Consider the following 15,295-nt stretch of genomic DNA (forward strand, 5'->3'; position numbering starts at 1 on the left):
ACTCAACTAAATCAGTCATGGTGCTCTTGTGATTGACGAAAATGGGACAATCATGATAGACTCTCTCTGCTAGAATAGACTCACCAACAGGTGTAGAAACACTGAAGGGCTCACTAAGTTACTCAGAAAGAACATTAAAATTCATCGCAACATACGGAGTTACAAAGGATAAACTCGCTCTTGGATCTAACAAACCATAAACATTAAAGTTAAAAACTTGGATCATACCAGTGGAGTATTCTCTTGCTCTTGGCGACTAGAGATAGCATGAATATGGTTTCCTCCTCCGCCTGCCCCTGAAGTATCCCCTCTAGATGCAACTCTATATGGTGGAGCAACTGAAGAAGACTGGGTTGTGTTCCCCCCATTACCATTACCCTACCTGCATTTAGGACACTCCCTCATAAAATGACTGTCTTGACCACACTTGAAGCAACCAGTGGAGTCATCACGACACATCCCTGAGTAGCTCCTATCACATTTAGCACATGTAGGAGTCTCATTACCTCCTTGTGCAATACTGCCTTGAGAATGTGCAAGTCTAGCTCTAAAATTCTGGGAATTTTGACTATTGTACTCACATTTGTTCCCTTGTACACGTGCACTAGCAATTGATGAAGCAGGTACCTTATGCTTATGTTGGAAGGAAGACCGGTTGGCATTACTCTTCTGCTTCCCGGACTTATTCCATGATGTCTTAGACCTCTTATTCTTAAACTCTTCTCTATCCCTCAACTTGTCCTCCTCAACTTGTTGCACATGGATTATCAGCCTTGCTATGTCCATGTGACTTAATAGCATGGTTCCATTACCTTCCTTACTTGACAGATAAGACAACCCAGCAACAAACAGATTCATCCTACTCCTCATATCCGCAACCATTTTTGGAGCATAACGGGAAAGCTGGGTAAACTTCAGGCTATACTCATAAACACTCATAGGTTTCTGCTTAAGAGTGAGGAATTCTCTTACCTTTGTTTCTCTTCGCTCAGGGGGAAAGAAATGCCTCATCAAGGCATTCTCAAACATATCCCAGCTCACAATTGGTTACGTGCAAGAACGAGTCAAAAAGAAACTTTATAGAGATGAACTCTATCGCACGAAATGAGTAAGAAAGAAGTGAGATAATTTCCTAAATGTTGCAGCCTCCTAATTATAGATGTAGCATGCTTCACACCGATAACTAGGACTCTACATGTAACATCTCGCAACTAGAAAGAACTAGAAGGAAGTTTAAAATATGGAAATAGTTATTTTTGGAAAGTGTAAGGAAATCTGGAAAATTTTAAGTAAGTTAAAGTGAGTTTTTGGTCAATTTCAAAAAACCATAACTCTTAGCTTAGGATGAGTTAGGTGTAGTTCCAGATATGGTTGGAAAGATCTTGGAATGATATTTCCAACGCCACTAAGTTTGCACCATTTCGAGTTCGTATGAGTAAGTTATGCCCTTTGGAAGTTGGGCTGTTGGAATAAGGAAATGTCTAATCTGGATTTTAGAAGGGCGATTTAGTCTTTTCCTTACCTAATTTCTCTAATTCATTTTAGGAGATTAATTGGGGTAAAACCAGACTTTATTCAGTTTAGAAAAATTAGAATTTACGCTAGGGCTTGGAGAGGAGAAGAAAGAAGAGAAAAGAGGAGAGAAATCAAGAAATCGTCAAGAAAGTTCAATCTTGCGAGTGGAATTCGTCGGGGGTGATCCAAACAAGGTATGTGAGATCACATAGTGTTTGGTTAGTTCACCCACACGCCAATCTTGTTTCAATTCAGCAAATTTAAATTGTTTGAATGCAAAGAAAGTGAGTTCTTGAAGAACATTGTTGAAAATTCGTTGATTTCTTGATGGTTGTGTTGATGAAGTCTCTTGTTGATTTGATTCGTGTTTCCGGGTGCATTTTTGAGTTAAATATGTTGTATGTTGAGGGTACTATTGATCCTAAATTTTTGGGAAAAGAACCATGGAAGTTAGGAGGGTTTAGAGATGAAAAATGGAGAAGAAAAATCGTAAAAAAACCTAGGGAAGGGGGTGGGGCGTTGCGCTAGCCAGCACGCCCCAAAAGGGGCTCTGAAGTTCACCCCTTGGGGCAAAGCGCCAGCCAGCGTGCCCCAGCAGCTTCTCTAACGTTTGAGGGCTGGCGCCCCGCGCTTCTCAGAGCACCAAGGACGCCAGTTCTCCCCATTTTCCCCCCACTTTTTTGTACTAGTTCCTAAGTGATGGACCTATGTTTCCTAGTTGATTCTAACACTCTAAGGTACATCTAAACATCATGAAATCATCCATAAACATGAGATCATGAACCTTGAATCCATAATCCAATTCGAGGAAAGTTTATATCAAAGTCATAGAAGCTAAGAGTCAAAGTCTAGAAGTTAAGAAGCAAGTCAAAGCAAAGGTTCTTAAAGTTTTCGAAAGTCTTTATCAAACGTTTTACCTTCATTTTAAAGCTCAAGTTTTAAGTTAAGCAAAGAGTAAACATGAAGTTCTTTTCTTCAAAAGTATACGGGGACTAAGTATTCCCAAAGAGATTTAAAATGTTTTCACATTTAAATAAGAATGGAAACTGAGATTTCCAGCTAGTTTTCAGAAAAAGTAATCACTTTCTAAATGAAGCAAGAGAGAAAACTTTAATTTCCAAGATAGCCTTTGAGCTAAGTTTTTTAGCACTAATCTCAAATCACAGAAGAAGTATGTTTTTAAAACATAAGAGCCTATATATTTTGGGAGTAGTATTGAGCACCGAATTGGGGACGAGCATGAGTTTAGATAACTCACGTCACAATAGAACCATGTAGCCACCATGGGTAGAAAAGGGTCATACATTTTAGATGAATCCTTTTCACAATAGACTAGTGGATCCATTAGGCAGTTCAGGTTCTATACTTTTGGCCGGGTATAGGATGCATTGGCAGCGTGAGGTAGATCGATGTATCATCACTATAGCTCTTCTGTGATGGTTGTCGATTAGAGAAACTCCCACAGAAGTTATTGTATTTTTATATACATCAGTTTATTGTATTTTTACATACATTTCAGAGTTATGTTGTATCCTTGTGCATACACAGAGTTGACATCATGTTTTAAAACAACTTTTCTTTATATTGCACTTGTTTAAACTGCTTTATATTGAAATGAGTTTAGTTAAGTATTCATGACTTGAGAAGAGCCAAAGTAGGTGTTTCTTTTAGATTCTCTTCCCAGCCTATGTTGTTTTAGCATTCCAACTTGCATACTCGTACATTCAATGACTGATGCCAGTTGGCTTGCATCTTATTATGATACAGACACAGGTAACTAGGATCAGCATTCCAACGCACCGTTGATCCAGTGAGTAGTTCAGAGTCAGTCGGTGAGCCTCTTTGCATTCCAAAGGATCTATTTTCATTTCTTTCTAGTCAGTTCATTAGTATGTTGTGAGGTTTGTCCCAACATCCATCTCAGTTGTTTTAGAGGCTTCATAGACAGTCAGATGTTAGTCCTTTGGGTCTTTTCATTATCATTTCTTACTGTTAAGACTTGGGTTGCCACTTTTGGACAAGTTGAATGTTTAATCTTTAAAACATTTTCAGTTATTTTACTATCCAGTTCAGTTAAGTTCAATGATCATTATAGATATGAATATTTTCTTTCACTGAGTTAAGTAAGCAACGCCAAGGGTTCACTTCGGGCAAGAAATGGCTTTCGATTGCCAGTCCCGCCCAGGATGTAGGCTAGGGGAGTGACACTATAGACAGTGCTTTATAGATTTCCTAGGACTGTTGATTTCTGTGCTCCGATACCAAGTTTGTCACTCTGTGAGCCTACACCCCGGACGTGGCTGGCACTCAAGAACCATTGTTGGCCCCAAGTGAACCCTTGGCCTAGCTTACTTACTCAGCGGAAGACTTTAAGCATTAAGAAAAGAACTAAAATGCAAGATAACCCAACTGTCTCAAACTAAACTCATAATGTTTTAGAAATAAACATTTAACTTAGCCAAAGTGGCAACTCAAATCTGACCAAAAGCCAATAACAAAGTAAAGACAAATGACTAACTGATTGTCTATCTATGAAGCCTCTAAAACTAAGATGGATGTCAGGACAAGACCCACGATATCCTAATGAACTAAAAATGATAAAGTAAAGAGAAAGTGATCCTCCGAAAGTAGGGAGGCTCAACAACAACTCTGAAGCTCAACTGGATCAACGATGCGCTAGATGTTGATCCTGGTTACCTCTGTCTACATCATAAAATGATGCAGGACAAATGACATCAGTACATTGAATGTACGAGTATGCGAGGGGAATTCTAAAACAAGACATAAGCTTGAAAGGAACTGAAAAACTTACCTGGCTCAACTCAACTTAACTTAACTGAACTCATTTCAATATAAAGCAATAACATAAATGCAATATAAAGAGAAGCTTTTAAAATATAGATATCAACTCTGTGTATTTAAAATACAATAGTAACTCTGATGTGTATGCAAGGATACAATATAACTCTGAAAGTATATAAAAATACAAAATAATACTATTATGGGAATTTCTCTAACCGACAACCACCACTCTGAGCCTAAGTGGTGATACAACGTCTTGCCCACACTGCCAGAACTTTCCTATACTTTGTCGTCATATAGAATGCCTTAACTAAGTGGACCCACTAGTCTATGCTAAAAAGCACTTAAGAAATCATCTAAAAAGTATGATCATTTACTATCCATGATGGCTACATAGTTTATGGGGGCTGTGAGTTATCTAAACTCTCCCCCATATCGGTGCTCAATACTACTCCCAAATACTCAGTTCATATGTTCAAAAACATATCTTCTTTCTTTGGTTTGAGATAATTACTCAAAACTTAGTTTAAAAGCTCTCTTGGGATCGATGTTCCCTTTCTTGCTCAAATGTGAACACATTTACTCTTTAACTCAAAACTAGCTCAAAGTCCCTTTTGGAAATCAAGGTTTCCTTTTTTCTTTGCATGTGAAAACATTAACTCTTTAACTGAAAACTAGCTCAAAGACTCTTTTGGAAATCAAGGTTTCCTTTGTTCTTTAAATGTGAAAACATTTTACTCTTTGGGAATACATAGTCTCGATATACTCTTCTGAAGAAATGAACTTCAAACTTTACTCTTTACTCAACTCAAAACTCAAGTTTAAAACAAAGTTAGAACATTTGTAAAAGACATTTGGAAGAATCTAAGAACTTTTCTTGACTTGACTCTTAACTTTCCTTGAATTGAATTATGGATTTAAGGATTGTTAATTGTGATAGGAAAGATCTCATGATGTTTAGGAGTGTTTATAGATAGTTAATCATGAGAAAAGATCAAGAAATCATTGTCTGGAAGCAAGTCCGCGATGCGGAGATGCCTTAATTATTTGGTCGTGAAATAAATTTTGAGGCAGAACGGTCCGTGACCGCTTTGCGACGCGAGGAATATTTTTCCAATCCTGAGGAACAGGTCCACGACACGGACATGTTACCCAAATTTGCCCGACTTGTTCCTTCTTCGTTTTCTGACCCAATTCGCCTAAACTCGGTTGTTTTTCTCAAATTCTCTTTAGATTTAGATACCCAACATATGTACACAAGAATCTAATCAAACACAACTCTAAAATTGACTTAAACTCTCAAGAACTCCTCAATCTCATCCCAAATTCAAGAACGAAAGCAATTCAAGAATATAACTCAAGAACATCAAACTCTCAATCTTTTAAGATGAAAATCATACTGAAATAAACATGTTTGGCGTGTGGGTGAATGAACCCAATGCTATATGAACTCCCATACCTCGTAATGATCACCCTTTGACGAAATCCACAAGCGATTCTTGAAGAACTTGACGATTCTTGCTCTTTCTCCTCTTTTCCCCTCTTATTTTCTCTTCTCTCAAAACCCTAACTTAGTTTTCAAAAGCGTAAACTGAATTCTATCAGTTTAGACCCCAATTAATTACCAAAAAATGAAATTAAGTCATAGGGTATGGAAAAGACCATAATGCCCTTCTAAAATCCGGATTAGACTTTTCTTATTTGAACAACGCAACTTCAAATGGATATATCTCACTCATACAAACTCGGAATCACGCAAACTCGGCGGCGTTGGAAAGATAATTCCGAGATATTTCCTACAGAATCTGGAAGCATACCTAACTCATCTTGAGATACGAGTTATGGTAATTTGAAGTTTACCAAAAACTCGAACTTAACTTAACTTAACCAATTTTCCAAATTTCTATTATTTCCAAAAAAATGACTATTTTCAATTTTTAACTTCTTTCTAGTCCTTTCAATTAGAGAGATGGTACAACATCCATTCGGATGTTAATACTATTAGTTGTGGTATATGACCTCCAAATTCATCAAATGAATGTGAAAACAACTTTCTTAAATGGAGTATTGGAGGAAGAAATTTACATGGAACAGCCCGAGGGTTTTCTGGTTCCTGGTAAAGAAAACAAAGTGTGCAAACTTGTTAAGTCACTTTATGGACTAAAACAAGCACCCAAACAATGACATAAGTAATTTGACCAAACTATGTTGGCAAATGGATTTAAGAATGATGGAAGTGATAAATGTGTTTAGATTAAAATCACACAATCATTGTTTATTTGTATATTGATGACATGTTGATCATCAGTAGACACTGTGCATTCAGTGGGCACAATTTTCTTTCTTTAAGAAAAATATTTTCATATTGTTTCTAATCTGTTTCTGATTCCATCTTCTCTACTAGTTTTAATTTTCTAGCTAGAAAATACTCTTTAAACTTTGTTGTTTCTTACCAAGTTCTTCAAGGTTTTGTTCCAAGTATCTTAGGAATACAAGATGAACAACACTCACCTCTATCTAATGAAAATGTTGACAGGAAAAAACCGAACTTTGAAGGAAATGTTGAATGTCCTACTTATAAGTTCAAGTTTACCACAATAAGTGGGAGTGCTATCATTATAGCAAAAGAGAACAACAAAAAGTTGGTCTGCATGTTCAGAAAGAGACAAATAAAAGGTTTTGTTTTTTAGTAAAGGGAGTAACAAATAAAAACTTTTTTTTGTTAAGAAAGGGAACAACAAAAAGTTGTGTTTGTTCAGGCTTTGTTGTATCATGATAGAGAATTGTTTGTCATCCCTTAAAGTATATACAAGCAATAACTCTTGAAAGATAGTGATCTAACAATTTGCAATACAGTCTATTCCATGTGAGAAATGGAAATGAGGGAACTATTCCCAAACGGGTCAAAATAAGACCTAAGACTATGAATTGTATGTTCATTGGATATGTTATAAAATAGTAAAGCATGTCGATTGATGGTTCATAAGTTCGAACTATCAGATAGTCAAGTGAAGGGTCTAAATGACCTTGGAAAGAACCAAAGGAGGATGTACTTAATAAATAGATTTAGAGGTGTAGTAAATGTTAATGGACAAATTACTTCTTTCGAGTTTGATTTTGTAAAGTTTCTTCTTGAAAATGAATCTCATAAATTCGAAGAAGTTATGTCCTATATGGAACATTCTTTTTGGAAATAGGTTGTCAATAGTAAGATAGATTCAATGAGCAACCATACTTGAGAGTTGGTTGATCTTCCTCCAGAAAATAAACCTTTGGGTTCAAAGTGGATCTACAAAAGGAATACAAAGTTGATGAAACTATTGACAAATACAAAGAAAGACTTGTTATCATAGACTTTAGAAAATAAGAAAACCTTGATTATTTTGACACATAATAGCCACTAATTAGGACTACATCAATTCAGATGTTAACTGCGCTAGTTGCGGTATATGGCCTTCAAATTCATCAAAATTGATGTGATGGAGAATTGGAGGAAGAAATTTACATGGAACAACCCGAGGGCTTTATGATCCTGGTAAAGAAAAGAAAGTACGTAAACTTGTTAAGTCACTTTGTGGACTAAAAATAAGTGCCCAAATAATGACATGTGAAGTTTGACCAAACTATGTTGGCAAATGAATGCAATATTAATGATGTGAGAAATGTTTTTACATTAAAAACACACCAAATCACAAGGTCATTGTTTGTTTTTATGTTGATAACATATTGTTCATCAAAAGAGACATTTCTGACATAAATGCTACTAAGAATATGCTAGAAAGTAACTTCGATATGAAAGACACTGAAGTTACTGATGTGATTGAAAAGATACTTGACAAGTTCAAGTATTTGGATTTCAATATTGACAAGACTCCAATAAATGTGAGCTTTGTAATTCAAAAGAATGAAGACAAAAGTTACTCACAATTGGATTATGTTACAGTATTGAGAAGTATGATATATATCATGAAGTGTACGCAATCAGATATAGCATGTACTATTAGGAAACTGAGTCAGTTCATGAGTAATCTCAATCAAACTCATTGGATGACAATGAAAAAAGTTTTGGAGTATTTAAAACATACATAAAAACTGGAAGAATATACTGATGCAAATTGAATCACTAGGTCAAATGAAGTAAAATCCACGAGTGGATATGTACTTGCTCTTGGTGGAGGAGCGGTCACTTGGAAATAATCCAAACAGAAATGTATCGCTCGCTCTACTATGAAATCTAAGTTTATCACTCTAAACAAGGATGGTGAAAAGTTGAATGACTCCGAAATTTCTTGAATGATTTTTGGCCCAAACTTTTAACTCCAGTGTGCATACACTGTGAGAGTTAATTTACAATAGGTAGGGCATGGAGCATGAAGTATAACGGAAAGTCTCATCATATATAATGTAGACATAATATCGTTAGGGAAAAACTCTCTAGTGGAATTATCCCAACTGAATATATAAAGTGAAAGGATAATGTATCAGATCCAATTACAAAAGGCCTAACTAGAGAGGGAGTTGATAGATTATCCAAGGGAATGGGACTATGGCCGAGGATAAGTCATTGTGGCAATAAATCTACCTAGAAGACTGGAGATCCCAAGATCTAAGTTCAAGGAGATCAAACAAAGTCATTGATAACGGTTCAACATTGTCAAAATATTTTTAATTGTTCATTCTCATGATAAGACAATGTTAAGTAACAAGGATAAATACATTAGGACTTTTTAATGGCTTCTAAGTTTGATACAGGGTATATCAAATGGTGTATCTATGGAATAACACATTTAGAAATCACTTATGTAAGTGTGATGTGTAAGCCGCTTTAAGGAGAATTCGGTAAGGCCACTTCTCTACACAGTTATAAACTAAGATGTGTTCATGGTTGAAATGAACAAAACAATAAGAACCAAAACAGTTCAAGGGTTTATTGTGTGACTTATGTTGTCTAGGTATACACCAAATCTCAATGGTTCAAAGATATCAAATCTACCAATTGACCGAGTATATCCGATATATGTTCACTATGGAAAGTTAAAAGTGAAACCCACTTATCCAGATGCAATCAATCCTGACTTATGAATCACACATTTTTTCATGTATATGTTTTAACAATAGTCATTCCCTATTCATGTAGGGGATTGTTGGGTTTTAAAAGTGTGAACAAGAAATGAAGGGTTATGACTCTCCTAAGGGTTGTGACTTTGCCAAAGAGTTGTGACCTTTATGAAAGGTTTTGTCTTTTCTAAAGGGTTGTGACCATTTGAAAGGTTGAGCCTTTTCCAAAGGGTTGTGACCTTTCTGAAAGGTTGTCTTTTTTTCATACAGTTGTGACCTTTTTCCCTTTGTTGACTATAAATAGAGAAGCTTTCTCTCATTTTTATACATAAAATTATTCTCTTCTCTTGCATACAATTCTTACAAAACCAAAATCGATCGATCGATCGATCGTGTCTGTGTGTGTGATTTGTTGCTGTCATTTAGAGTTCGTTGAAATTATTGAAGTTTTAGGTACCTCTACTTCCTTAATGGTTAATCCGTTTTATCGTGGAAGGAATTAATCTACAACCTCGGATACTTGAGGGGATTAAATTTCTTTAAGGACACACATTGGGTTTTGTGGACTCGGATAGTTCTTTTATTTTTTCTTTTCATCTTTAATTATTTATGATTTGCTAATCTGAATACATAATATAACAGATGGTATTCTTAGAAGGCTTGATCAATCCTCCTCCCTTTGAGCTATCTTTTAGGGTATGAGTTAGTCTGGAAGCCTAAATGTACATCCATATATTATATTGATTTTTAGTCTAAAAATGAGGAGTGTGATAGTGCTGATGAAGTTCTAGGTCCTCAAAGTGATATCACTTGTCATTGATAGACACACTACTCACACTTTATTGATGATAGGGACCATTAGAGGGGAGGAGATGACAACAATAATATTATTTCCACAAGTGGTGATAGTTAAGTTTTCAATTGGTGAAGTAGGGTTTAAACTCTCCACATATAAGTAAAACAATTGTTGAGAAAGATCTAGAAAAAAGGACAAGTACTCAATAAGAAAAGAGAAAGCATGAATTATGTTGAAAATGAAAGTGTAATGAATTGCGAAGATGCAAAGTATATATGGGTTTCAAAAAGTTAATGGAAATCATTCCCTCGGTAACCGGCGGTAAAAATTGGTCCACTCATTGATCGCTACATGCCTTGATCATTAATTATTAGGAGGCGTATGTTACTTAATTAATGAGAGAAGACCTTTCATATCTTATCAATAAAAAAAAAAAAAAAGATTTTCCCACATTACGGACATAGTTCAATGAATACCTAGAAAATAGGAGGATTATTTTATGTTGGTCAAAATATAGATTTGACAGTTGAACATGTCAAAAGATGCCATGTAGCAATTGAAGTCCAGCGGAATTTAGTTAATTAAGAATGATATGTGTCATAATGATAGATCATATCTTGACAATTGATATTAGTCTTTCAAGACTCTAAGCAATGATGCAGGCTAGTCTAGCTCCAGAAAGGTGAATTCAAAAGAATGTTAACAATTAGTAAAGGTAGACTTCTTTAATAATTGTTTCAAAAAAAATTGAGACTCACTCCAACAATTTTTCAGTCCTATACTTAATGATTCATACGTGCAAACAATGATTGTTATGAGGGTCTTAAAACACGCAATGCATTATTAACACCATATGAACATGGACTAACATTGAAAAGAAATGAAATCGGGAAAAAAGTGCTCCATGTTTTCTTACCATTATAGCATTTCGCATTTTAAGCTTCAATTTTTGACATATCTCTTAAACAAAAAGTATTAAGCAGTATTACTAACCAATCCAAGTCATCGCCATATTCTATTATAAAAGTTACCTAGGTTTCATAAATGGTCCCTAAATTATATTTCCTTAAATCAAAACCAGACAATTTATTTTATCACATAAAAATCATTAGACACTGATCATTGCATTCAAAAATCACAATGCTAAAAATTTTTAAACTTGTGTATTGTTAAGGGGAATTTCAATCTATCTTAATGATGCTAAGGGAATTGAAAAGCTTTTCTAATGTATCTGGGTTGGACACAAATACAGTAAAATTAAATATCTATGGAACGAATATGACAAGCCAATGTGTAAATGATATTTGTGAGTTGACTTGGTACCAAAAAGAGGCCTTGCCTTTCAGATAGATATCTCTCAAGATAGATATACATAAATATACATAATTTTTTCCGAAGTTAACGGATGCACGTGTAGACAATCTAGAAGGGTGGGTCCGCCTCTAGCGATGGGTGGATCATGTCTACGTCAAGGGCACACAGAGGCGAACTGTAACACCCCAGAAAAATTTTCGAACTAAGACTTGAACCATCCTTCGTTGTGAGTAGGATTTTTACCGAGGAATTAAAAATTTCTTAAGTGTTAAGGTCACTAGATGTAGCACCTTGCCTACCAAAAAGAACTACATTGGAAGTAGCAAAATCTGAAATTTTGCAAGTTAAGCAAAGTATGAGTTTTGAGTCGACTTCAAACGACCATAACTCCCAGCTCAGGATGATTTAGGTGTGCTACTAGATACCGTAGGAAATATCTTTATATTATATTTCCAATGTCGTGGATTTTTCTAAGTTTCAAGTTCGGATGAGTGAGATATGCCCTTTTGAAGTCCGGCTGACCAGTTAAGGAAAGTTACCCAAAAATAATAAGGGGTCTCCTCCCCTCTAATGGTCCCTATCATCAAAGAAGTGTGAGTAGTGCGTCTATCAATGACAAGTGATATCACTTTGAGGACCTAGAACCTCATCAGCACTATCACACTGCTCATTTTTAGACTAAAAAGCAATATAATATATGCATGTACATTTAGGCTTCCAGACTAACTCATACCCTAAAAGATAGCTCAAAGGGATGAGGATTGATCAAGCCTTCTAAGAATACCATCTGTTATATCATGTATTCAGATTAGCAAATCATAAATAATTAAAGATGAAAAGAAAAAATAAAAGAACTATTCGAGTCCACAAAACCCACTGTGTGTCCTTAAGAAATTTAATCCCCTCAAGTACCCGAGGTTGTAGATTAATTCCTTCCAAGATAAAATGGATTAACCATTACGGAAGTAGAGGTACCTGAAACTTCAATAATTTCAACGAACTCAAAATGACAACTACAAATCACACACACAGACACGATCGATCGATCGATTTTGGTTTTGTAAGAATTTTATGCAAGAGAAGAGAATAATTTTATGTAGAAAAATGAGAGAAAGCCTCTCTCTTTATAGTCAACAAAGGGAAAACGGTCACAACTTTATGGAAAAAAGACAACCTTTCAGAAAGGTCACAACCCTTTGGAAAAGGCTCAACCTTTCAAATGGTCACAACCCTTTAGAAAAGACAAAACCTTTCATAAAGGTCACAACCCTTTGGCAAAGTCACAACCCTTCGGGAGAGTCATAACCCTTCATTTCTTGTTCACACTTTTAAAACCCAGCAATCCCCTACATGAATAGGGAATGACTATTGTTAAAACATATGCATGAAAAAATGTGTGATTCATAAGTCAGGATTGATTGCATCTGGATAAATGGGTTTCATTTTTAACTTTCCATAGTGAACATATATCGGATATACTCGGTCAATTGGTAGATTTGATATCTTTGAACCATTGAGCTTTGGTGTATACCTAGACAACATAAGTCACACAATAAACCCTTAAACTGTTTTGGTTCTTATTGTTTTGTTCATTTCAACCATGAACACATCTTAGTTTATAAGTGTGTAGAGAAGTGGCCTTACCGAATTCTCCTTAAAACGGCTTAAACATCACACTTACATAACTGATTTCAAAATGTGTTATTCCATAGATACACCATTTGATATACCCTGTATCAAACTTAGAAGCCATTAAAAAGTCCTAATTTATTTATCCTTGTTACTTAACATTGTCTTATCATGAGAATGAACAATTAAACATATTTTGACAATGTTGAACTGTTATCAATGACTTTGTTTGATCTCCTTGAACTTAGATCTTGGGATCTCCAGTCTTCTAGGTAGATTTACCGCCACAATGACTTATCCTCGGCCATAGTCCCATTCCCTTGGATAATCTATCAACTCCCTCTCTAGTTAGGCCTTTTGTAAGTGGATCTGATACATTATCCTTTCACTTTATATAGTCAATTAGGATAATTCCACTAGAGAGTTTTTCCCTAACGATATTATGTCTACGTCATATATGACGAGACTTTCCGTTATACATCATGCTCCATGCCCTACCTATTGTAAATTAACTCTCACAGTGTATGCATACTAGAGTTAAAGGTTTGGGCCAAAAATCATTCAAGAAATTTCGGAGTCATTCAACTTTTCACCATTCTTATTTAGAGTGATAAACTTATATTTCATAGTAGAGCGAGCGATACATTTCTGTTTGGATTATTTCCAAGTGACCGCTCCTCCACCAAGAGCAAGTACATATCCACTCGTGGATTTTACTTCATTTGACCTAGTGATTCAATTTGCATCAGTATATTCTTCCAGTTTTTATGTATGTTTTAAATACTCCAAAACTTTTTTCATTGTCATCCAATGAGTTTGATTGAGATTACTCATGAACCGACTCAGTTTCCTAATAGTACATGCTATATCTGATTGTGTACACTTCATGATATATATCACACTTCTCAATAATGTAACATAATCCAATTGTGAGTCACTTTTGTCTTCATTCTTTTGAATTACAAAGCTCACATTTATTGGAGTTTTGTCAATATTGAAATCCAAATCCTTGAACTTGTCAAGTATCTTTTCAATCACATCAGTAACTTCAGTTTCTTTCATATCGCAGTTACTTTCTAGCATATTCTTAGTAGCATTTATTTCAGAAATGTCTCTTTTGATGAACAATATGTCATCAACATAAAAACAAACAATGACCTTGTGATTTGGTGTGTTTTTAATGTAAAAACATTTCTCACATCATTAATTTTGCATTCATTTGCCAACATAGTTTGGTCAAACTTCACATGTCATTATTTGGGCACTTATTTTTAGTCCACAAAGTGACTTAACAAGTTTACGTACTTTCTTTTCTTTACCAGGATCACAAAGCCCTCGGGTTGTTCCATGTAAATATCTTCCTCCAATTCTCCATCACATCAATTTTGATGAATTTGAAGGCCATATACCGCAACTAGTGCAGTTAACATCTGAATTGATGTAGTCCTAATTAGTGGCTATTATGTGTCAAAATAATCGAGGTTTTCTTATTTTCTAAAGTCTATGATAACAAGTCTTGCTTTGTATTTGTCAATAGTTTCATCAACTTTGTATTCCTTTTGTAGATCCACTTTGAACCCAAAGGTTTATTTTCTGGAGGAAGATCAACCAACTCTCAAGTATGGTTGCTCATTGAATCTATCTTACTATTGACAGCCTATTTCCAAAAAGAATGATTCCACATAGGACATAACTTCTTCGAATTTATGAGATTCATTTTCAAGAAGAAACTATACAAAATCAAAATCGAAGGAAGTAATTTGTCCATTAACATTTACTACACCTCTAAATCTATTTATTAAGTACATCCTCCTTTGGTTATTTCCAAGGTCATTTAGAACCTTCACTTGACTATCCGATAGTTCGGACTTATGAACCATCAATCGACATGCTTTACTATTTTATAACATATCCAATGAACATACAATTCATAGACTTAGGTCTTATTTTGACCCATTTGGGAATAGTTCCCTCATTTCCATTTCTCACATGGAATAGACTGTATTGGAAATTGTTAGATCACTATCTTTCAAGAGTTATTGCTTGTATATAATTTAAGGGACGACAAATAATTCTCTATCACGATACAACAAAGCCTGAACAAACACAACTTTTTGTTGTTCCCTTTCTTAACAAACAAAAGTTTTTATTTGTTACCCCCTTTACTAACAAACAAAACCT

The sequence above is a fragment of the Solanum verrucosum genome, unplaced genomic scaffold (assembly GCF_900185275.1).
Source record: "Solanum verrucosum unplaced genomic scaffold, falcon-dt-bn FXZP01000194.1, whole genome shotgun sequence".
Classification (NCBI taxonomy): Eukaryota; Viridiplantae; Streptophyta; class Magnoliopsida; order Solanales; family Solanaceae; genus Solanum; species Solanum verrucosum.